The sequence below is a fragment of the Ascaphus truei genome, chromosome 1 (genome assembly GCF_040206685.1).
Source record: "Ascaphus truei isolate aAscTru1 chromosome 1, aAscTru1.hap1, whole genome shotgun sequence".
Classification (NCBI taxonomy): Eukaryota; Metazoa; Chordata; class Amphibia; order Anura; family Ascaphidae; genus Ascaphus; species Ascaphus truei.
Window position 1 is genome coordinate 231,978,158 of NC_134483.1, and position 23,781 is coordinate 232,001,938.

Here is a 23,781-nt window from a genome sequence, read left to right on the forward strand (position 1 = left end):
ATTTTACCAGGAAGTAATACATTGAGAGTTACCTCTCGTTTTCAAGTATGTCCTGGTTATGGAAGCGTAGGCGAGCCCCTACTAAAGCCGCTCTCATTGCGGCTGCAGGGGCTCACTGCCGAGGAGCAGCGCGCCTCAGCAAGGGCGCTGACCATGCCCGAGGCGTAATAGGAATGAGATGGTCAGAGAGCAGAAGGGAGGTGGATAAGTCAGAAAGGGAATAGTTTTTCATAAAGATGCGGTCTAAATTGTGGCCATCCTTCTGTATTCTGGAATCTGTCCATTATCACAGGCCAAATGAGGAGATTAGAGAGAGAGAAGGGAAAATGCCCAGGAGATGTTATTAATTAAGTTCCCCAGTAAAAGAATAGGAGAATCAGAGTAGAGAAATGAAAGCCATGAATCAAAGTGGGAGAGAAAGGTTGAAGTAAAGGATGTAAGCAGTCGGTAGATGATAACCGCATAAAAAGAGAGAGGGTAGAAAAGCAGGACATCATCAACCTCAAAGGAAGAGAATAAAAGGATGGAAGCACTGACTTGACCCTAAAAAGAACAAAACACAGACACAACTCCAGTCAGTAAACCTAACCCAACTAATTTTCCAACCCACACAGATAAACCTAAAATAGACTAGATTCTATCCTCTCTGTAATATCTATGCTCCAGTATGCAGAATAAGAGTATGAGGGGCATAACTTCCGTGGGTTACAACCGACCTACTAGTGCTCTACTATTTTAGGGATGCCTTGTGAAAAGTTAGAAAGTTACTGACACTACCAAGGATTTTAATAGTTACAGATGCCTGCGAAATAAACGTACAAGGCAAACAAGACACACAAAAACCCAATGTTACTCTGATAATCTTCGCCAAAATACATCAAATCCAGCAAACTTCAGGAAGATCATCAACAATATATTACAGCCTTTTAGCCATCAACAACCATCTAATATCAAAAAGGGGGATATAACTCTAACAAATCCCACAGACATAGCAAACTCATTTAATGAATACTTTGTGGGGTGGGCTACTTCCCTATTATCAAAGCGCAACTCAAATTACAAGCATGAAGCTCAACCTGGGAGAGCACCTATAGCTCCACACTCTTTCAAACAGTACTTACACTTTACAATTTCTAACAGTATCCGAAGAGGAGATTACACAAGCGCTCCTCAAATTAAAACTAAGCAACCAATGTGGACCTGACCTACTGCAATTAAAGTTCCTCCGACTCTGTGTCCCAGCCATTGCAATACCGCTTTTATCTACAGGCCATATTCCAAAGACCTGAAAAAAACACCAAAATTGTCCAAATTTTCAAAAGTGGGGACAAAAACTGTTTTAAATTACAACCCAAACCCTCTTCTCCCAATACTATCCAAAGTCATGGAAAAATGTGTCTCTTACCAATTAAGCGATTACTATAGGAGTGCTTGTAGACAGCAAGCTTAGCAATAGCGTCCAATGTCATGCCGTAGCTGCAAAGGCAAACAAGATCTTATCTTGCATCAAACGGGCAATGGATGGAAGGGAAGTAAATATAATTATGCCCCTTTACAAAGCATTAGTAAGACCACACCTTGAATATGGAATACAATTTTGGGCACCAATCCTAAGAAAAGACATTATGGAACTAGAGAGAGTGCAGAGAAGAGCCACCAAATTAATAAAGGGGATGGACATTCTAACTTATGAGGAGAGGCTAGCTAAATTAGATTTATTTACATTTGAAAAGTGGCCTCTAAGAGGGGATATGATAACTATATACAAATATATTCAGGGACAATACAAGGAGCTTTCAAAAGAACTATTCATCCCACTGGCAGTACAAAGGACTCTGGGCCATCCCTTAAGGTTGGAGGAAAGGAAATTTCACCAACAACAAAGGAAAGGGTTCTTTACAGTAAGGGCAGTTAAAATGAGGAATTCATTACCCATGGAGACTGTGATGGCAGATACAATAGATTTGTTCAAAAAAAGGTTGGACATCTTTTTAGATGGGAAAGGTCTGCAGGAATATATCAAATAAGTATACATGGGAAGGATGTTGATCCAGGGATTAATCCGATTGCCAATTCTTGGAGTCAGGAAGGAATTAATTTTTCCCCTTAATGAGGTTTTTTGTTTGCCTTCCTCTGGATCAATAAGTAAATATAGATATAGAATAAAGTATCTGTTGTCTAAATTTAGCATAGGTTGAACTTGATGGACGTACGTCTTTTTTCAGCCTCATCTACTATGTAACTATGTAACTATGTAACTATACCAAGACAAATTTTCTTAGCCAACTCTAATCTGGCTTTCGCCCAAAACACTCCACAATAACTATCCTCCTAAAAGTTTGCAAAGAGATCCAGTGTGGAAGGGAACTGGGACAACTCACTGGTGAAATATTCCTAGATTTTACAAAGGCTTTACATACATACATGTTTATCATCGCTATCAGGATTAAAATTATTTATTAATTGCTCTCAATATTAATATCTTATACTCAGTGCATAGGTCTATTTACCATCGAAATTAATCTCTTGAACCACCAATGATAAATGCAATGAAACACATCATTCTTATAAACAACACACATATATTTAATAATACACACATATAAAATTAATACAAAGATATAGACACACATAGAATACTAGTGGAAATGAATGGGTCCCACATTTTAACATGAAGCAAGCACACAGGCTTAAACAGGCTGCTTTAATGTCCCAAGAATCTGAAGTTTCGACTGTACAATACAACCTTTTACAAGGTAAGGGCTCCAGTGATAAGGAGAAGGAGGAGCAAGCACAGAAGTATAGACCACAGGCTACAGTGAGGTCTCTACGATCCCACTACTGAGTTGAACAAAGTTAATTGACTCAGTGAGCTGCAGCATAGGCTGGAATACAGAGGAGGACACAAGACTCCCTGCCTCATAACAGGGAGGAACTGGGTGAAAGCTCACAAAGTAAACAACCAAGACGTCACCAGTGGAGAGGATCAACAGCCTCCGCCAACAAACGGAGGTTAGTGGGTCTTCAAGCGGACATCTGCCAGGTACACCCAAATAGCTGAGCGGTCCGGAGGATACCCCAGGAGAAAGCGCTGCCCTCACAGTTTCCAGCCAGCAGAATACATACAGGAGGAGTGAGACTAAACATTGTTCTCAGGCAATTCTTCTTTTTTGAACATTTTTCTTTTTCATTTATCTTATCCTTTATAAAAAAAGTGTTTCTTTTTGATGTATGAGTACATAGTATTGTAAATGTTTTTATCTATGGTCACTAAGGTGATATATAAAGTTTATAAACAATTTGAATTGCGCCCTTTACAATTCTTTTCTTCTCGTTTGAGGTATTCTCTTAAACTAGAGGAGTGGTATCTCCTCTTTGTGGGGCCACAACAATCAGTTCACGAGTACAAGAAATATCTCACACTAAAGGAGAACTTCACATTTAATATCTTTTCATACCTGTCTAAGGCCGAGGCCCCGCTGCCTCAGTCTGCGCGCCCACGCGTTGAGAGGCCATTGACAGGTAGCGTCCTGTAGGGAGCTGGAGTGGGGTGGGAGGGGGGTGGTTTGAGCGGAGGGCTGCAGCGGGTGTCTCCCAGGCTGCAAGAGGGTGCAGCGAGCCCCCACATGTGCCCTTTGCTGCTCGCTCTTCGTGCTGCTCCCCCCCCCCAGTCGGTCCATTCGTCCGTCCCCCCATCAGTCCATCCGCCCCCCCCCCTCCGGTCCGTCCATACCCCACACACAACACACACAACACACACAACACACACACATACATACATACACACACACACACTTGCCCCCCCCCCCTATCCTTTGGAGGTGGGGGAAGCTCTGACACTCCAGCCCCTGGCGCTGATAGGCTCACCAGCGCACCACGTGACGCGTCACCGCTCGAGATCGCAATCCTCTTGCATCCCCTGGTGGCTGATGCGTCACAGCGCGTAGTGAGCCTCGCCGGAAGGAGGCAGCAGGGACAGACAGACAGGAGGTAAGGGGCTGGTGGCTCGCGCGCATGCGGCCGCGCGCACAGCCATCCACAGCGGTTCCTCAGCCTAATCAAATTGGAGTTTGACTATATGCCCAAAAAACTGACAGGGGCACACTAAATCTGTGCTTAGCTATTGGTCTGCATCACTTAGGGATATTACATATTTACATATACTTAAATATTTTTTATATTGTTTTTATTATCCATACTTTTCTTGTTTTTATTCATTTATATGTGTTTCAATATATTTATGTTGCAAACAACTAACTTGAGAGGTCACATCCGGTCTGCAATCTAAATCTCCCAGATATGTACTTGCATCCATGTAATACTTAAGGGAAATAGTTTGTTAAAACCTAGCGCACCCCAGATGCACTCAGGTGCGTGTACTTCTGTACACACTTCTTTTATTACAGTGATAACTAAACTAAACATATTTATACGCCCCACCTCGCTCCGACCGTCGTCCTCCCTCGATGCCGACGCCACCCGATGACGTAAGCAAATCCGTACATCGCTCCACAATGACGTCAGCCGTCAGAAGGGGCGGACTCCAGGCAATCAACAGAGATACTGTAGAAAACATTAGGTGTTAGTAGGTCACCATGGAAACCCTATAGTCGGAGCGGGGAAGAGCACGAGTCTTAGTACTCTCCCCACGAGTGCAGAAATCACCTTAAGAAACTTAAATAAATGCTGCTGAACATAATAATCACCCTAGTAAAACACAATGAGGTCAGAGGTGCAGAACCACATACTTAGACACCTAGGTGAATGGCCAACATGCATATAGTCAATAAACTAATAAAGAAAGAGTACAGTATAACTCTGTGACAACTGAAGTAATTAGTTGAGTGGCAAATATTATTTACTCCACATAGGTTTTAAGGAGGTGTCTGAAGATCCATAAACTTAATGGGCTTAGTAAATTGAAAAAGCATTCGTTCCGGAGGGGTCAGATAATGTCCATGTAGAAGCTTCCGTCCGTCATAGCCATATACTACACAAAGTTACGACCGGGAAGGCAATGTTGGAAGCGGTAGTGGGTTAGGGAAGATAACTGGGTATTACAAGTGAAATAACAAATATTGCAGAATAGAGGAGCAGGTGAGGGTGTTGTAGATTAGTCTTGAGAGAATAAAAGTGAAAAGGGAAAATTGCACAACAACTCATGGTGTACCATGGGTAAATAAAAAATAAAAGAAGAATGGTAAGTTATGCACGTACAGCAATTGTAAAGATAACAGCTTTCATAAAGTTGCTGAAATCCTCACAACTCTAAAGTAACAGACAAGCCCAGCGGTGGGTCTCTGCACCCGCTCTATCAACAGCTGCGGCTACTTGTGATAGACGCTGCTTCCCCACGAGAGCTCCAGAGGGAGATACCAGCCCCGGCACTGGGTCATCACATTCGCTCAGCAGGCAGTCGGCTACGGCTGCTTGTGGGGCACGTCCGCTTCCTCACGGAATCCTCGGCTGATGATGTCAGTGGGAGGAGGTTAAAAGGGTATAAGACTCAGCTGGACCATTCAGGAATATATGAAAGTCCTTTTACTAGTTCAGAATTAATATGCAGTCTCCCAATATGGGTACGCAAACAATAAAAAAATGTGTTTTCTTTTACCATTTACATGCAGTACTTAATGTCCTGGAACAGGATTCTCTATTTCTGGTCCCCCCCACCCCCCTTGCAGCTCTGCCTCCTAGCCCTTTATTTGGATATAACCTTTCACTGCAGCTTCACACCTAGTGCAGGTGGGTATGGATACATTTGGATACTTCCCTATTCTCCAGCCTGCTAGAATTGGTTGCCGTGACAACCCTTTTAATTCCCCTAGTCAAATGGACTTTTCCATACTCCCCTGTCTGTATTCACAGGTAGCTTAGCCCTGTCCCTATTCCTGTGTGACAAACATTACACACTTCCTTTTCCTTCCTGAACTGGCTGAGTGAGTGCTCCTATGCTACACACCTCTTGGCAAGGCCATTCCATTTTTACCTGCCTCTGATTACAAAGCACCCACACAGAGAAGCACTCTCTATCTCACCACACCATATCATTCACAAGTGCCTGTATATGACTAATGCTTTCCCAATAAAGTGAAGAAAATATAGCATGACTTGGTGTGCTTTGAAAAAGGGGCTGAGTTAAGCTATCTGGCCTCATTCACATCTTACACGTGACCCTGGTTCCAGAATACTTAATATTCTCTTTTTTACATCATACTACTTACGGTATTGTACACTGAGTTGCTGTGCACTTTTCTTTCTTTCTTTAATATTCTTAAGATTAAAGATGTGGGGCCATCTTTCCTGAGAAGCTGCAAATTGGGAATTAATTTTCCTGACCTTTTCGGTTTTTAATTTCTTAATTTTTCTTTTTCATTTGTTCACACATTTCACGCTATACTCACATATTTTGTATATTATCACCTATATTAATGTGTAACCATTTATTATGATGTAAAAATTCTTTATAGTGATTTTATAGTGTTCACCTTTTTCACTTTCTTTGGTACTTTTTTCTAGTTATAATTAACTCATTAACTCTCTATGTTGTACACATAATTTTTTTGGAGTATCAGATGTGCATTATTTTGTTATTACTATTTTATTTGAGAGAATATACTAGCACTGATATGTATTCTAGAAGCTTAGAAAGTTATTGACTTTGTTACTTTTTTCCCCACAAATTCTACGAGAAAGTTAAACTAGTCCTCACAGTTGCAGAGTGTTTGTTGGACCTGAGAAATGGGGCACCGCCAATAAAAGCTGATTTATATACAGTAGTCCAAAAACATCACATGACAACAGCAAGAAGGTTTGTTATTAATTAGCAATGGCAGAGGAAAACATAGAAAATAGATACTTATGCGTTAATTGGTGCACTGTGGATAGGAGTAACTGATTGAAGGAAAGTTTGGAGCGAAGTCAGAGGAATACATATTGTACCTGTGTGAAGAAATGTAATCAGACTCTTAGTCCAAATATGCACATATATATAACTGTGAAGCAGTTATAGAAATTACTGTAACTCCACAGACACTTAGAAGGTGTCATTTGACAATAGGGCACAGCCAGCAATACCCTTGAATTGGTAGACCTGCATAGACACTTAACGCTTTGGTTACAACACCAAGCAGCTTTTTAATAATAAAATAAATGGGTACACAAAGCAGAAAAAGAGGCAATCCAAGCAGCTTTAAAAAAAAACTAAAAACTTTTTGTTTGTTTTAATATATGAAACATTTGATTACCTTTATTGAAAACTGATTACCTAAGCTGCCGATCAATTTGCTCTCCCGTGATTGATCAGCAAAAACCTTTTTTGTGGGGTTCACTAAATGGCTGCCTTCCAGTTTCAAATCAATCATTCAATCAGTGTAACTCAGCAGCTACAATGTATTCTTATATTACTAAGGTAACATTATCTATTGTAACTGTTTGCAGCTCAAACTGCTGGTAATATTGGCAACAAATGATCACAAACAGGAAAGTGCTACAAAGATCTTGCACTGCTGAGGGTGTGTGCTAAATCCTGCTATATAAATCAAAAGATGCTCAGTATTTTAAAACTCATAAAAAATGGCATTACGTTTTGAATTTAAGATTTTTTTTTAGCATCTAATACAGCGCTGAGCAATCTTTCCTGCTCACGCCCCCCCCTCCCTTACCTCCTCTCCGGCGTCAAATGACGTTGCGGGGTCACGTGAAGTCACGTTGCCATGCCAACATGATGTCACATGACTCTGTGGCATCATTTGACGCTGCGTTGCCAAGAAAGGTAAGTGAAGTTGCAGAGGCCTCACGCGATCTCCCGGCATTATTTTAAATGCCTTGGGGGAAGGGCCTGGGATCCCTGCAACCGCCCGCGCCCCCCCTGAATAATTTTGCACCCCCCAGTTTGCGCACCGCTAATGTAATACAACAGAACTGATTTATTGTAAAAAAAAAACACATGTAGCATATTGCTTGGATTGCTTTGTTAAATCAGTAAGGAACATATGCCACAATGGCAAATGTAATAGAATCGCGATCATTTTACAGAGTAGTCACTGATGAAAAAATAAAACACTGCTTACCCTATTCAAGGTAATATTATCTTACAGATGGCAGCTCACATTGCTGGAAATATTGGCAACAAATTATCACAAACAGGAAGTGTTAAAAGAAAATCTTGCACTGCTGGGGAGGTGGGCTAAAGCCTGCTATAGAAATCAAAGAATCAATGAATTTAAAAATTAAAAAAAAGTTAGTAAGCTTTATCTAATACTACAGAACTGATTTATTAAAAAGAAAACACATGTAGGATATTGCTTGCATTACTCATTTCAGACCAGAGATCTAGTTACCCATGTCAAATGCAATTTGAATATAATGTGAACAATACAATTAAATCATTAATAGAAGTGCAAATAAATATGTGGAATAATTAAAGTTTTTAATACAGATAATGATATAGATGTATTCACTACTCAAACATCCAGATGAACCGTCCTCGTAGTTGTTTATGGTTGGATTTCTTTGTGTTGTGGGGAGAGCAGAATAACACTAAAAACATAAGAGACAAAGAAAACAGTGTAATATATCCCAGCAATGTGTATACTGTAGATGGCAATACTAACAATCATATGATAATAATTCACTTGCCACCACTGGGTTAAAGGCAGTGTGATAATTCAGTGAATAAGGTCCAAGAATCCTCTCTAAGAACATTCCGTCACCTCCAACCTTTACAGACTAAGGCTAAGTCCATACAGCTTTCGCCCGTGCGGAGGCGTGCTCGTCCGTGACGTCACCCGTGTGAAGCGGGTACATTTTTCGGACATGCTAGACGCGCCGCCGGGGGGGCATGTCAGTGATGTCACAGGGGTGGTTCGCCCTCATTGGGTGAACCGCTCACGTGACCTGCCTGACGCACCGAGAAATCGGTTTCAACTGATTCCTCGCGTGACCCCCTTGTGCTGTTGCGTGCAGTCTATGGGCGCGATCAATGCCTTAAGGCAATGTGTGCGCGCCGCACGCAGACGCCTCCGCGCGTTTTGCGACAGCATGGACTTAGCCTTAGGCTGCGGTCCCAGTAACAGCCTGTGCGCACGGCGCGGCGTGCACTGTGCGTGCAAGCACCGCCCCTCAATGGGGCTGGGCCCAGTACGTACTGTCACGCAGAAGGTGCAGCCGCGCCGTGCTGCAGGGTTTTTCCCAACTCAATCAAATTGTGTTTACTTCTAGCGTCGGAGGCGTGGCCACGCCCCCACCGGCGGTTCACCCAATGAGGGTGAACCAGCCGCGTGACGTAATAGCCACGCCCCCACAAATCCCTGACCATGCCCCCTCCCGTCGCAAGCTTCCCTCGCGCGTTTGTCACAGACATTACTGGGACCGCAGCCTTAGATATGTGGCTGATAGCGGCAGCAATCCAATTCTCCCAAAAACAAAACAAGCAATAGTGCAGATTGTTTGACGCTTTCTAAATGTAAAAATAGATTTAAAAGTGAATACAGGCATACCCCGGTTTTAGGACACTCACTTTAAGTACACTCGCGTGTAAGGACATATCGCCCAATAGGCAAACGGCAGCTCACGCATGCGCCTGTCAGCACGTCCTGAACAGCAATACCGGCTCCCTACCTGTACCGGAGCTGTGCGCAAGCGGGGAGACTATAGAGCCTGTTACACATGCGTTATTTACATCAGTTATGCACGTGTATGACGATTGCCGTACAGTACATGCATCGATAAGTGGGGAAAAGGTAGTGCTTCACTTTAAGTACATTATCGCTTTACATACACGCTCCGGTCCCATTGCGTACGTTAATGCGGGGTATGCCTGTATTCACATTCTCAATGCTCTTTAAAACTTAATGTAATAACATCAGGGAGAGTATACTTTTATAGCAACCCACACTAGGTATGTTCTTACTGCTGCTACAACCAGAACCAGCGACGACTCTGTGTTACTTCCGGTCTCGGAGTCTCACGGGTGTTTCGTCAGCTGTCCTCTCTCTGAATACCGGCTCAACGCGTTTCACAAAGCGTCTCAGTAATTTTCCTGTCAGCGGTCCCCTCCCAAAGTTGTTGATGTTCCTGCACCTTTTTGTGGGATAGTTCCACCACCTTATACAAATACAAAATGGTACTTCTTGCACGCCACAAAGTTTCTTATTCTTCTCTTTATCCCATCGGTACAGAAGGTTCCTAGGAGTGAGTGGTTAGTGGGGATTAATTGCCTTTAAATTAGTCCCACAAGTAATGCATAAGCAGTCTTCTCCAGTATGTTTCAACCCTGATTCTGTGCATTCTGTGTCTAAGAAGGCACCCTTAAATGAACTTGCTATGGTTTCCAATTGTCCCATTCTCCAGCTATTCTTTAGTTCATTTGTTATATTTAAACTGCATGATATGTATCTGAGTACTGGGAAAATTAGGCTTTCACTTAACTACACACCTTTATAGAGCCAAGTTCATACTAAATGCATCATATTGCTTTTAAAATGTTTTACATATTTACTAAGCGGTGCTATGCCATAAGAGACACCTGAATAGGCCACAGTGTCTTCCGGCACCGGAATGTGTTTTACAGGATAGCACCGTTTAGTTAATAAGGGTATATGTGGTTGGAAATGGAGCAGATTAGAAGAAGAGCATAACATTATTTTAAAGAAGTACAGTGACATAAAATTCCAAGATTTGATTGCATGCTGAAAAACAAGCCAGTTGGCGTATTGGGACACATGGAACGAATTAGCTGATGAGACTTACTGGCTCGCAAAGGGTTATTTATTTAAATGTTTTATTGGGACTGCATGTCCCAATTAAAAGGATGGGAAATTCAATATGGTTAAAAAAAAAAATATTTAACAATAAAAATCTGGAAAATACACGTCCCACTTATAATTCTTTCTTTTCATAACTATTAATCATATCTAGTTTTGTCAGTTATGACCTTAAAAATGTGGTGGTCCTTCTTTCCTGGAGGTACATACAGTACCATTTACATACTTCACAAACTTGCCATGTCTTTGCAGGAAAGTGGGTAGTCCATCACTTACTTCATATTGACGTAACAGAACATCCAGACTACCATTGCATGCCAGCATATAAAGAAGGTGCTCCTAGAGCAGCACGACATCCAAAATGTATTTGGCCTTGATTATTTTATTTAGTGGTAGAGAATAAATGTTATAGCAGACGCCAGCTTTATGAGTCAGTGCCACTTGCAACCTTTAATAAACCAACAATTTCCTTTTAGAAAACAAAATATCTGCAATCCAAAACAATGTGTATACATTTTATTTTCATTCGTTTTCTTGTCGTATTACTCATTTTGGCAATTAAAGCATAATGAGCTCAATTCAACCAAGTGAATTCATGAACTTTAATAAGCACTTGAATGAGTGCGTGTTCTTTGGGTTTTGGTACGCCAAACACACAAATAGTGCAATCCGACACAATCTATTTTTTCTTTCTGTACAGCTTTCAATCTGTACATGTTTGCTTTGTATTCCCTTCTTATGTAATGTTTCCGTACTGATAATGCACATTACTTGGCACTCAGGGATGGGCTCTGTGGCTTTTGTTTTTTAAATGATCAGCTTGTTCACTCCCAGAAGTAGCTGGTGGAAGACAAAGATACCCTGCATGCTTTCCACCACTGCGTATTCTTTTTTAGGGAAGGCCTATACTTTCTACTGGGGTCCATTTGAATGATCCCATAGAGTTTCATATATGTTTGGTAGAAAATGTATTTTGCTGTAGGGGCAGCCTTTGTATTAATGTTCTCAGGATGCACTATCCAATGGACGTAGGAAAAAAATAATACATTGGTGACAAAAAAATGGAAGAGAACAAATGAAAATGGTGTTATGTATTCATAAGAATGCTATTCAACAGCATGTGGTGTTTCACTCACAAGGTGTCCAGAATAAGGCTACGGCCCCAGTGGTCATGGCTGCACCCGTTTCAGCCGCAGACCACAGGTCTACCCCGAACTGGATCCTGGGGAGCAGCAGTTTTCCTCCCAGCCTCCAGGCTCTAAGAGAGAGAGAGTCTGGAGCAGCAAACCTCACTGCAATATATTCCTGTTCCTTAATTAGGAGAGCAGGTGAGGGAAACCAGAACTATTGTAAAGTCTGGCATGGATTTCCTATCCACCAGCCTTAGTGACTGTGAATCTGTGGAGCGGATCACATCCACACTATGTCTGCACTTTCTCATGGGACTATATATATATATATATACACACACACCAAAAATCCTGCATTTAAAAATCTCAATCTCAGCGACAACTCTAGTGGCTACAAAACATCTATATTTTGTGTGTGTGTAAAGACACTGACTGGCACTGAGTTTGAGGCAGGGGAGCCTGGTTCAATTCCCGGTTTCGGCTCCTTGTGACCTTGGGCATGTCACTTTATTTCCCTGTGCCTCAGGCACCAAAAACATATATTGTAAGCTCCACGGGGCAGGGACCTGTTCCTGCAAAATGTCTCTGTAAAGCGCTACAGTACGTAAAACTAGCAGCGCTATACGAGAACAAACAATTATTATTATTATTATATGCAGGCTTTTTAGTGTATAAAATTATTTTTTATGTCTTTTATTTATTTATTTTTTATATATTTTATATACAATTACAAAGTCGCCTCCATAATATTTATAGTTTATTTATAGAGTAGCGCTTTAGCAATTTTCTTTTTTTGTATCCACTTTGTATCAGTAATTGCATCAACATTTTAGGTATTAGAAATCTCAAAGGGATAGCACAATAATAAATGACTGTGGTTGAGGTAACAAAAGCGAGTTACAGTAATAATCACATGCTAGGAAAATGCTAGCGGGTTGTATGGATTTCAGCTGCACGTGGATCTTAAAAGATTCTGATAAAACTGTCTGACAACCATTTGTTTAATTTGGTAGATTTTGTAATGGCCGGTGTTTACGTACAGTATTTCTTCTACTTTTAGCATAGGGATGAAAACTCCTCACAGCATAAGATACCGTTTACTTTAACTGGGTATGTGCAAGAGGGAAATGGGCATGATCGTGTTTGAGGCTCTCGATTGAGTCCTCTTATAAGCATAGCGTGTTTGTACTGTATTTGCCCAGTGAGTGGTACCACTTATTTTTTCAGAAGATATTACATGGGAAGTGAATCATTTCATGATAAATGGGACTTTTGGTTTGCTAAACACGTTTGGGTTGAATTTCATGAAATAGCTTTTTACACGCATGAAGGAATAAAAACAAAAAAGGAAAAAACATAATTCTATTTGTCTCTGTACTGGAACTTATATTTTTAGAATTGTCGAACAATTACATTATATTTACATGTTATTTAATGAAGCAATTAGACTGCCAATCACTAAAGGGGCTTTTCAGTAAAGCTTAACCATCATTTGCATGTTTTCTTTGTAACAAGCATAAAAACATATTACATTTCAATGTACTGTAAAGGCATGCAGCACAATTACTAGGTATAGTTATAGCTTTGTTTAGGAAATTGACTGTAAGTAGTTGTGAATGTGTAATAAAAGTTCTTTGTAAAAAGACAAATGATTTCAGGTGTCGGAATATAAAACATTGAACGAAAGATATGTTCTCTTTTTATAGCAAATTAAATAGATTCTATAATGAACCACATTAATTTGGTATTAATAAAACATTTTTTTTTTTGCTTCCATTTAGCAGATTGCATGGTGTCATGTCTATAAAAGTGTCTTTGTTGGAAAAGTTGTTTTGTAGTATATTTCAGATTGCATTCCTCAATTCCTACTACTTCTCTTTTAATTTCCACTTTGATTTGAACACTTTTGTTAATGCAATGTCCTAGTGCCAGACAAATTAGAGAGCCATTAAATATTTATTTCTGAATCGATTTTTATAGGCACTGCTAAGCTCAAAGCGCAGCCTCTTACTGACATTCATCATGAAGATCCATTTAGGTAATTTATTAAAACACAGCGCTTCAGCAATCATTCAAAATGCTTAGCTTTCAGAACAGTAAAGACGAGCCCATTAAATAATGTATTTTAACATTTCTTCGTAGTTTTATCTTCTTATACTTCTTTCCTTCAAGCTACTGTAAACTAATACAACCCTCGGCTTTGGAAAGATCGGTGCCGAGAATAACTTGTCTTCCGTGCCTATCCTGCCCAGTAGAGAACAATGTTTGCAGGTTTCTCATTGTAACCAAAGTGCATTAGCTATAAGAATAGGTTTTGTATTTATTCCACTACTGTCTCTGTATTGTAAGTCTCCCAGCATGCTTCTTAAAGGGGAACTTAAATACAAAAAATATATATATTTCATATATGTAGCCTTTGATTACCTTTATTGAAAACGAATTACCTAAGCTACTGATCGATTCGTTCTCCTGTAATCGATCAGCAAAGATCCTGCTTCCCAGGGTTCACTAAATGGCTGCCTTTCAGTTTCAATTAATCCTTCAGTCAGTAAAACTCAGCAGCTACAATGTATTCTTATATTGCTAAAGTAACATTATCTATTATTACAGTTTGCAGCTCACACTGCTGGGAATATTGGTAACAAATTATCACAAACAGGAAAGTGCTGCAAAGATCTTGCACTGCTGGGGAAGTGTCCTTTTACCTGCTATAGAAATCAAAGGATTCTCTGTATAGTAAAACGCATAAAAAATAGCATTGAGTTGAATTTAAAATAAATTAATTTAAGTATTATGTAATACTACAGAACTAATTTATTTAAAAAAAAAACACACATAGGGTATTACATGGATTGCTCCTATTACATTGTAAGCTCTCTGGAACAGTTATTCCCTTTTGTATTGTCCACCATTCTGTTGTTGCACTTATTGTACGATAACTCCCTGTATTATTTTGTATTTTTTATTTTGCTGTTTACACTGTTGCCACTATATAAAAAATGTATAAATACATTCATGAAATACACAAGCAAAATGACAACTGCTTCATCTTTTTCTGTATCTTTAATATCATCAATAACCTCTAGTGAGCAGCGATTGATACTGCACACTGATAAGTTAAAGCAGAATGATTGTAAGATGATCAATCAAATAAATCATTCTAGACTTATTAGAATATTTGTGTTAATTAGTTAGACTGGGATATACGGATTTTTAACTTTTGTCAAATGATACTTCATTTCTTGTAAATGCAAATAAAAAACACCAAACACTTACTCACAGATTGCAAGATTGTGATACAGACGCTCTCCCATTAGCGGTTCAAGACCTGTCCATCCCTTATACCCCAAAAATGGAGGTCCCATTCATCTGTGAAAGTACAACTGATGGGTTAATGAGAGGACATCGTTCCCAACTTTATATACTCTGGTGTTTTGGTTAAGATCAGAGTATTTTCGGCCTGGTTTAACAGCTGTTTCTGCTCTGTGGCTGCACAGCTTGCTTTACCGACGCCTTTCATCATAAGAAAATTGCAACTTTATAACTGAAGTCCCCCATCTCAAATTCTATGAAGTCTTTCATTGCCAGAGGGGCTTGCAAAGGATTACCTTGCTGGCATTCAAAAGGTATTCAAATTAAATGCAGCGTGTGCAGCTTCTGCAAAGCAGCACTCGCAAGGGCTAGTGTTGCTAGGAGGAGATTCAAAAGCTAAGCAGATGTTGGGTATCTGCTGAATCAAGAACATGTGTTTTTGCGACCACCTACAGTACAACATATCCATTTCTATCGCTGAATCCATCCTGAGTAAAAATTATAGAACATCTCATTCTTCAGCTTCGAATCAGCCCACAAAAGCCGCGTATTGTAACAGACGGCACCATGTAGTGACATGCCAGAATACAGTCTTAAACGGACCAATACTTTCATTTATTCAAGGACAGGAGGAGCGCGGTGCTTTATACCACCGACCCTCCTACTCCCGAACATGGCAACGGGAGGCCTTCTGGCGACTCGGCGTCACGTGACGATGCCACATTACATTGGGACGTCATGTTGCGTCACGTTGTCATGGCAACGAACCGTCATGTGTTGCGATTTTGAGGCCGCGCGTCCATATTGAGTAGAGTTGCAGGGGGAACAAGACGATAGATGCCGCCCGCCACTTGCCCAGGCTTGCCGCCACCCGGAGGTTTACCAGGTTTACCCGTAGCCGGAGATACGAGGACAAAAACCGCGGTCTCCGGATGAAACCCGAAGTGGTGGAAACCCTGTTTGTACACCCCAGAATACATTTCTAAATACTTAACTTCGTGCCCTCTTCACCCTTCAGCGTCCTTTCCCTTTTGCCTATGATTCTCCCTGCAATGGGAATTCCCTAATCTACGCCCTACAAACATTGAATAGAGCCTTGAAAAGCATACAGCTTTGAGAAAGCTTATCCAATGTCAATACAAGGAGAACTAGTTATATACTTGATTATCAGTGCGCAGCCGTGGCATCTCTTGATCCTTGTACAATTTCTCCTGAATAAGAATTCATGTCTATATTCCCTTTTTTTGTAAACCCCTCCAAGCAGATAGGTCTTTGTCTTCATGTCAATTTTTGATCACTTATATCTGTGCATACGTTTATTTTTCTTGTTTTTATTATATCCCTGTCCTTCATCTGCCATTTCTACAGTTTCAGTACTGTGCTGTGAGGTACACTATTGTCTCACAAACAAATAATGACTTTTGACACTTTTATTTTCATTAATATGCACATGGTGTTCAATATGTGTGCCAATTTTTACTTCATAATTTTAGAATAATTTGCTGAAAATATTGCACATACAACTGAAAAGGTGTGTAAATGAACTCAAGTAAAACATAGTATTTAAGAGATTAAATCAAATACTGTATCTAAAACTCAGATTGGATACAATAAAAAATAGATAAAGTTCCTGTCGGTACGAAATGCGCATTGGGTTTTTTAGGTATGCCGTCAGAAGTCACGGAGGGTGGAACTTAGGATATTGGAGGTTTAACTGTATATCAGTATACTGTAGCTTCTCCCGTGCAGCGCTACTCGATCTCGTATTTCTTCGGCAGATACCATTGAGTGTATATATATATATATATATATATATATATATATATATATATATACATACATATATATAAATATATATATATATATATATATATATATATATATATATATATATATATATATATATATATATATATATATATTCTGTGAGAGAGAAAAAGAGCCCTGAACAAAAAGCACTCTAGTATGCCTGGCAGTACAAAATCACATAATTTTTATTAGAGGTTGTCACAGAACAAAAGTTAAAAAACAAAGCACAGAAAATTAAAATAGGGCATGGATCCCCTGTACGTTGCAGAACTCGATAAATCCTCCAACAAGTATATCCCAATGGGAACAATACAATTGCCAAAATTGACAAGATAAATGCTCTAAAGTACCTGACAAGGTTAACACAGTGAGGCTGACAACAGGCCAAACAGAGGTGGCTAAGGCTACGTGGTCAATACAAAAAATAACAGCACACTTCTATCCCCATATTCTCTTTGCATATCAGATTTTTGATTGATTTCACCAGGTGATTACACTCACTAGCCCAATTAGATTCCCTTTTTAAACATGCATGTCTCCCTGCCTACATCACCACTCCCAGTAGAAGGCTCTTGGCTGAAACGCGTAGGAGCAGGTCTAGTAGGCAGGATCCCCTGGCTTGTCCCCCCCTTGGGACACGTTATCATGCCATGAGCTTTGCTCCTTGTTTCCTCCCCTCATTCTGCCGTGTACCTGACGTTAGGTGATGTATCATTATTTGTTGCTGCAGGCTAAGGTGTGCTTTCCTGGCTTTATATTGTGTGTCTTCATTGATTTTCCTTGATACTGTGTCACTTTTTATATACCCTAGACTCAAGGGGGATAGAAGTGTGCTGTTATTTTTTGTATTGACCACGTAGCCTTAGCCACCTCTGTTTGGCCTGTTGTCAGCCCCACTGTGTTAACCTTGTCAGGTACTTTAGAGCATTTATCTTGTCAATTTTGGCAATTGTATTGTTCCCATTGGGATATACTTGTTGGAGGATTTATCAAGTTCTGCTACGGACAGGGGATCCATGCCCTATTTTAATTTTCTGTGCTTTGTTTTTTAACTTTTGTTCTGTGACAACCTCTAATAAAAATTATGTGATTTTGTACTGCCAGGCATACTAGAGTGCTTTTTGTTCAGGGCTCTTTTTCTCTCTCACAATATTTACCTGCCCTTATAGCACCACCGACATATCACTGTGTATAGATTTACTCTGTCGGTAATTAGTTGCCATTATCTGTCTTGTGGATGCGGGGTCCTCCCTTTCTCTCACAAAATATATATATATATTCATTCATTCATTCATTCAGAGGCTAGTACTACACTGCAGCTGTGCAAACATCTAGTACAGCTGATCTGCATATCCTGAGCACTTAAGCTCTTTTTAGCACCATGCTCCCCGGTTTGGGAGTCTAGCGTGGCTGTGATCTGGGTTATTATACTAACACTAGTGTTGGCACATCAGCAGTACAATTACCATCTTGTACATTTGATCTGCATTAGACTGAGCACTTTGTACTCTTTGTAGCACTATATTTCTAAATTGGGAGTGTGTTTGCTCTGCTATTTGGTGTACCTTCACTTATATTAAAATTGCACTTCAGCAGTACAATATTCAGTACATCTGATCTGCATGGTTTGAGCACTTGAGCTCTTTTTAGCTTGGTACTCCTGGATTATGGTGATATTTGTCCTATTAATTGGGCTATCAGTAATCATTAGAGTGCTAGTTGTTCTGTTACATTGTAGGTATTTGGCTACAATTACAATATTTGTTTGATAGAGGCTACTATATCATATACATAGTAGCAATATACTACTTGGAATTTCTAGTACTTGATTGGGTTAATATTAACCACCTGATTGCTAATGGGTATGCAACACTTGATCTCCTATCTGGCTCCACTAATAGGCCGTATTTTCTAGATCCCACTATGTTATACACATAAAAAGTAGCATATTATCCTGTTATCCTTGCTAATCAACTAACATTTACCTAGTCAGCTTCCTGATACACTGATGCATCCTCCCATACCCTCCATTTTTAATTGTACGCAATCTTAGTTCTATATATTTTATTTATTAAATGTTATGTTTTACTTGAATTCATTTATGCATCCTTTCAGTTGATTACAACAATTTGTATGTACATTATATTGGAAATACTCTTGGGGATCTTTTCCCATTTTGTTCTGCGTGTTTTGTACCCGTATCTCACGCATCAACAAAAAATAGTCCGGTGCCTAAAACAAATCCAAAAATATATAGTGAAAAACCTGACCATATATAATGTCCAGTCCTGTAAAACTAGGGATCCTCTGGTGAGTCTTGATAGTTGTCTCACAATCTGGTGGTTTATCTCCTGTTTTATGGATTTCTGTAAAATAGTCAATGTCCTTCTCAATATTACAACCTTCTAATGCTTTGCGAACTTCTTCATATATAAACATATGAGATATATCGGCATTTCCAAAACTGTGGCACAAAATGTACTGGAACGTGGATGGAAACACACTCTGTTCAGCAGGACCCAGGAGAAAGAGGAAAGACCAGGATAGTGCAGATGGTACTTAAAAACAGTACATTTATCACAAAAGACCCCCCTGCAATAAAGGCTTACATCAGGGTGATCAGTTAAAACATTTGTACGGTACAAATAAATCGCAGTGACTCCCGGGAGTCGGGTGAGTCGTGTTCTCACCCCTCCGAGTCTCCACTGATGCCGATGTCGTCACTTCCGGGTTTCCGAAAACCAGATGACACGGCTGACGTCCCCCTGAACACTTCCCCTCCGATCACGGTCAGCTGTATCTCCGATTGTCAGACTCAACTAGTTTCGCTGTTGCTTCCTCAGGAGTGCTGAAGCACATTATGCTTTTTTCATATTTCACTAATGTAGCACCTGCTTACTTTAATACCACTATTTATCCTGAGCAGTCTTTCTTTCAAATGTATACCACATGCACATTTCATAACTTGTACATCAACCTTTTAGTGAAATATTTAGAAAGTTTTGGCTAATGGCTAATCCTTATTAACAAGTTGAGAATCAATGTCGTCCCAGTTGTCACCAATTAAAACGGGAGAAAGCTGCATTTGTAGGGCAAATGAGCAATTGTCTGTTGTATGCCACTCATCAATGTTTTGTAGCAAGTATAAATCTTTCTTCCTTGGTGTTACATCACAATCTATTACAAGCACGTGCTGCTGTGCCGGAAAAATAACCTTAAGCAACATCTACTAATTGTATGTGTTTTTATCATTTTTCTTCACAAAGTCTTTAAGATGGAGATTTAGCTGAAAGCAGAAGCAGAGGCATAAGCATCAAGAGCTCTTCAATTACTCTATTAAGTAATGCAAATAATTATTTTCAGTGAGAAAACGAGCTACCAGAAGATATTTTTTTAAGTGAGTTTCTGTTAAGAGCATTTAAATGTGTCATTTGTTCTGACAAGCCAAGAAGCTAACTATACAAACAGTCTGAGTTTAAGAAAAAAAATATGGGTTATCAAAATTGCTATTCACTCTCATCTATTTGCCCACTTCAACAAATAGCTGTGAGCCTCTTAGTCAGAAAGGTTAGAAATCATTTTGAATGATGGGTACTTGTGGTTATTATTGTTTTAACTTGGAGGCACATGCATAGCCTCACACAGACCATGACACATCTGTGTTTCTTCAAAGAGTTAGCAATCTCATTGTCATGTTTTTTTTTGTCAATTATAAATATTAATAATGTTACCAAAGTGCTTGGATTTGAAAACTGTTAGCATTTTTCAGGTATATCTTTATTTGACGTTGTTGTTCAATTATTTTCCCCTTTGGTAAAAGAAACTTATTTATGCTTTTTTTAATATGGTCATGATTTTTTAAGTGAAAATGGTCTTTTTATGGTTGTACACATTGACGTACTGATTGATGTCTTCTTTTATAAGGGGTTGGAATAGGTGAATTAATTTCAGTCTTGTTTTATGCCCTAATACATTTTCATATTTTTTTTCCAGTAATGTTGCTGTTAAAGCAGCAGTCTGCGCTGTGTGCGCCATTTATTTGCATATTTTATATTTACTATCAAATATTTTCTCTTATTCTTTTAGGGGAAGTTTTTTTTTAATCTGATCCTTCAGGTGATATGAGGAGTTGAAATATTAAGTGTCCGGGAGGTCAAATAAATTTATCCCCTAAACCGATTGCTGTAACAGTACCTTACACACACAAAAACAAAGAGCAGGAAATGCTCAGGTGACGAGCTGCTAACATTATAAAACTCATACATTTTTCTGGGGGTGAGGGTGGAATTTCTGCTAAATCAGTACAATCTAGCAGCCTTTCTCTAATGATTTCTGCACATCCCTCTGTGATAGGCTGAACAGCCTCTCACTCACCCAGAGACATTGATGTTAATGTCCTAATTAATGTTATCTACATATCTATCTATCTATCTATCTATCTATCTATCTATCTATCTATCTATCTATCTATCTATCTATCTATCTATCTATGTAACATACAGACTAAAGATGTCTGCACATCCCTCTGTGATAGGCTGAACAGCCTCTCACTCACCCAGAGACATTGATGTTACTGTCCTAATTAATGTTATCTACGTATCTATCTATCTATCTATCTATCTATCTATCTATCTATCTATCTATCTATCTATCTATCTATCTATCTATCTATCTATCTATCTATCATAAAGACTAAAGATGTCTGCACATCCCTCTGTGATAGGCTGAATGGCCTGTCAGCCACCCAGGGGCAGCCAATGAGGCTGCACATCCCTCCCCCTCTGTGAATAGAATGGAGAGCAGTGTGCACATGGGGCAGGAGGGAATGCAAAGGGGGGGGGGGGAGAGACAGCAAGGTCAGTAAGAGGAGAAAACAGAGAGAAAGCAAGGAGAGAAGGAAACTGATGAGATGAGTAGAAGAAGAGGGAGAGCAGACATGGTTAGAGTTCAAAGAGGAGCAGCAGGACATGATGGAGGTGGCGAAGAGGGGACAAGAGACAGCAAGGCATTACAGGGAGGGGTGAGAATAAACAGTCATGTTTAATAACCTTTCGGATCTCCTAGTTTGGCGTATTTTCCTCCGGGTTCAGCAAGTAGTCCATATTTGGTTAAAAGAATACAAAACAATCAATATAAAAGAGGTACTGTCATTATTTTCATTACCACTTTGTCATCTTTTCATGTACTGAAAACAGCATCAATCAGCCAACACTTATAATTATTGTACTTTACAGAAAAGGATAAAAGTAGGAATGCAAAATTATGCTTTGATGATCTCCTGTCATTTTTACTTGCAGTTTGTTGTATTCTGTTATGGAGACGTTGTTTTGGGCAGAAGGATACTTTATTGAGTTAAGCAAACTATACACCGTATTCAGGAAAAGAAGGACCCCTTTCATTTATCCATCATATTTTATAGATTTTTTTTCTCATTCCCCATGAAAATGTGCACAATAGTAAGTCTGTTATGTAGATTAACACTATATAAGAAGCACAATGTAGACTGTTAACTAAATTGATGCAACTGTATTATGTCAACAAGTACTAGATACACTGCAGTAGGTTCGTGTTTATTGAATGAGAAATAGGAATTTTTACTTTGTATCTTGTAAATGTGTTAAACTGTGGTAATCTAATCTGAAATACTAAGATTACTATACATTATGGTTCAAAGTGTGTGTTCAAAATGTCCTCCTGCTGAAACTTACGTCCGAATACGAGAACGCCACTGTCTGATTGCATAAGCGATAATGCGATGATCCAGCTGCTCTCACTCCTGAATAGTACAAATTCATTTTTTCAGTCCTAGCAACCATCTTTTATCAGGAAACATTTTATTTAAGTGTTTTGGACCATAATTCTTTCTCTGTCTCCAACACTTTGTAATGTGCTTATCTTCGCTAAACACCATTTTGAAACGATGCACTTGATTAGGTCATCATGCTGTCATGCTGTCATGCTGTCACCAATTGCAAATATTTCTTACATCTAATAATCTATTGTGACAGACCTATAATTGCTCAAATTTTTTATGAAAATTGTGTAAATTATCTGCAAGGTTTTTCTGCAAGGAGTCCTGTTTTTTTCTGAACATAGGGTGTATATTTCTGATGATGAAAATGATCGGAATTTGTTGAACCACAACTGGTGTATATCTTTTATTAATATATGGCGTTGTGTGGATAGTTTCAGATACGTTTCTCAAACACTATAACTTAAAGGCAGGTAGAATATTTTATTTGTACGGTTTGTACTGAAGACAGTTGGGATACTGCAGTGCTGAATATTTTTTTTTATATAGTATGGAAAATATTGTCAAAAAAGTATTTAACTTGATTGTTGTGAAACTGTATAATTTTAACTTGGGCCCTTTATACCTGTGTAAAATGTAGTATTCAATCTTTTTAATAGGTGAACAACCTTTAAATATGTTTATATCACAAATGCCTTAATTATAGAGTTATCTGAGAAAGATATGCACAATAAGGGGGATTTGTGTAAAATGTTACAAAATAAAGCTTTGCCCAAAATTGGTGATTGGTGTGTCATGTTAGAACTGCTTGACTGAATATGTCAGAGTACATTGCCCTATTTTTTGCCCATGCTTCTTTAATCGTACCAGAAGAAGTGGTTATTGGATGACTTAAAATAGGAAGAGAGATTAAGAGCAATATTATGGATGCATAAAAAACTACGCATATAGCTGTTGTAGCCGTCCTCTGTCTTTGCGTCAAATCCTCTAGGTTGTCTTAATCTCTGCTTCA

The 23,781-nt window shown here is 39.3% G+C and overlaps 1 protein-coding gene across 3 annotated transcripts in view; it reads left to right on the forward strand.

The window, feature by feature from the left end:
* Window positions 1–23,781, forward strand: part of FBXL17 (F-box and leucine rich repeat protein 17) — a 659,342-nt gene that overhangs the window by 197,672 nt on the left and 437,889 nt on the right. The window lies entirely within an intron of this gene.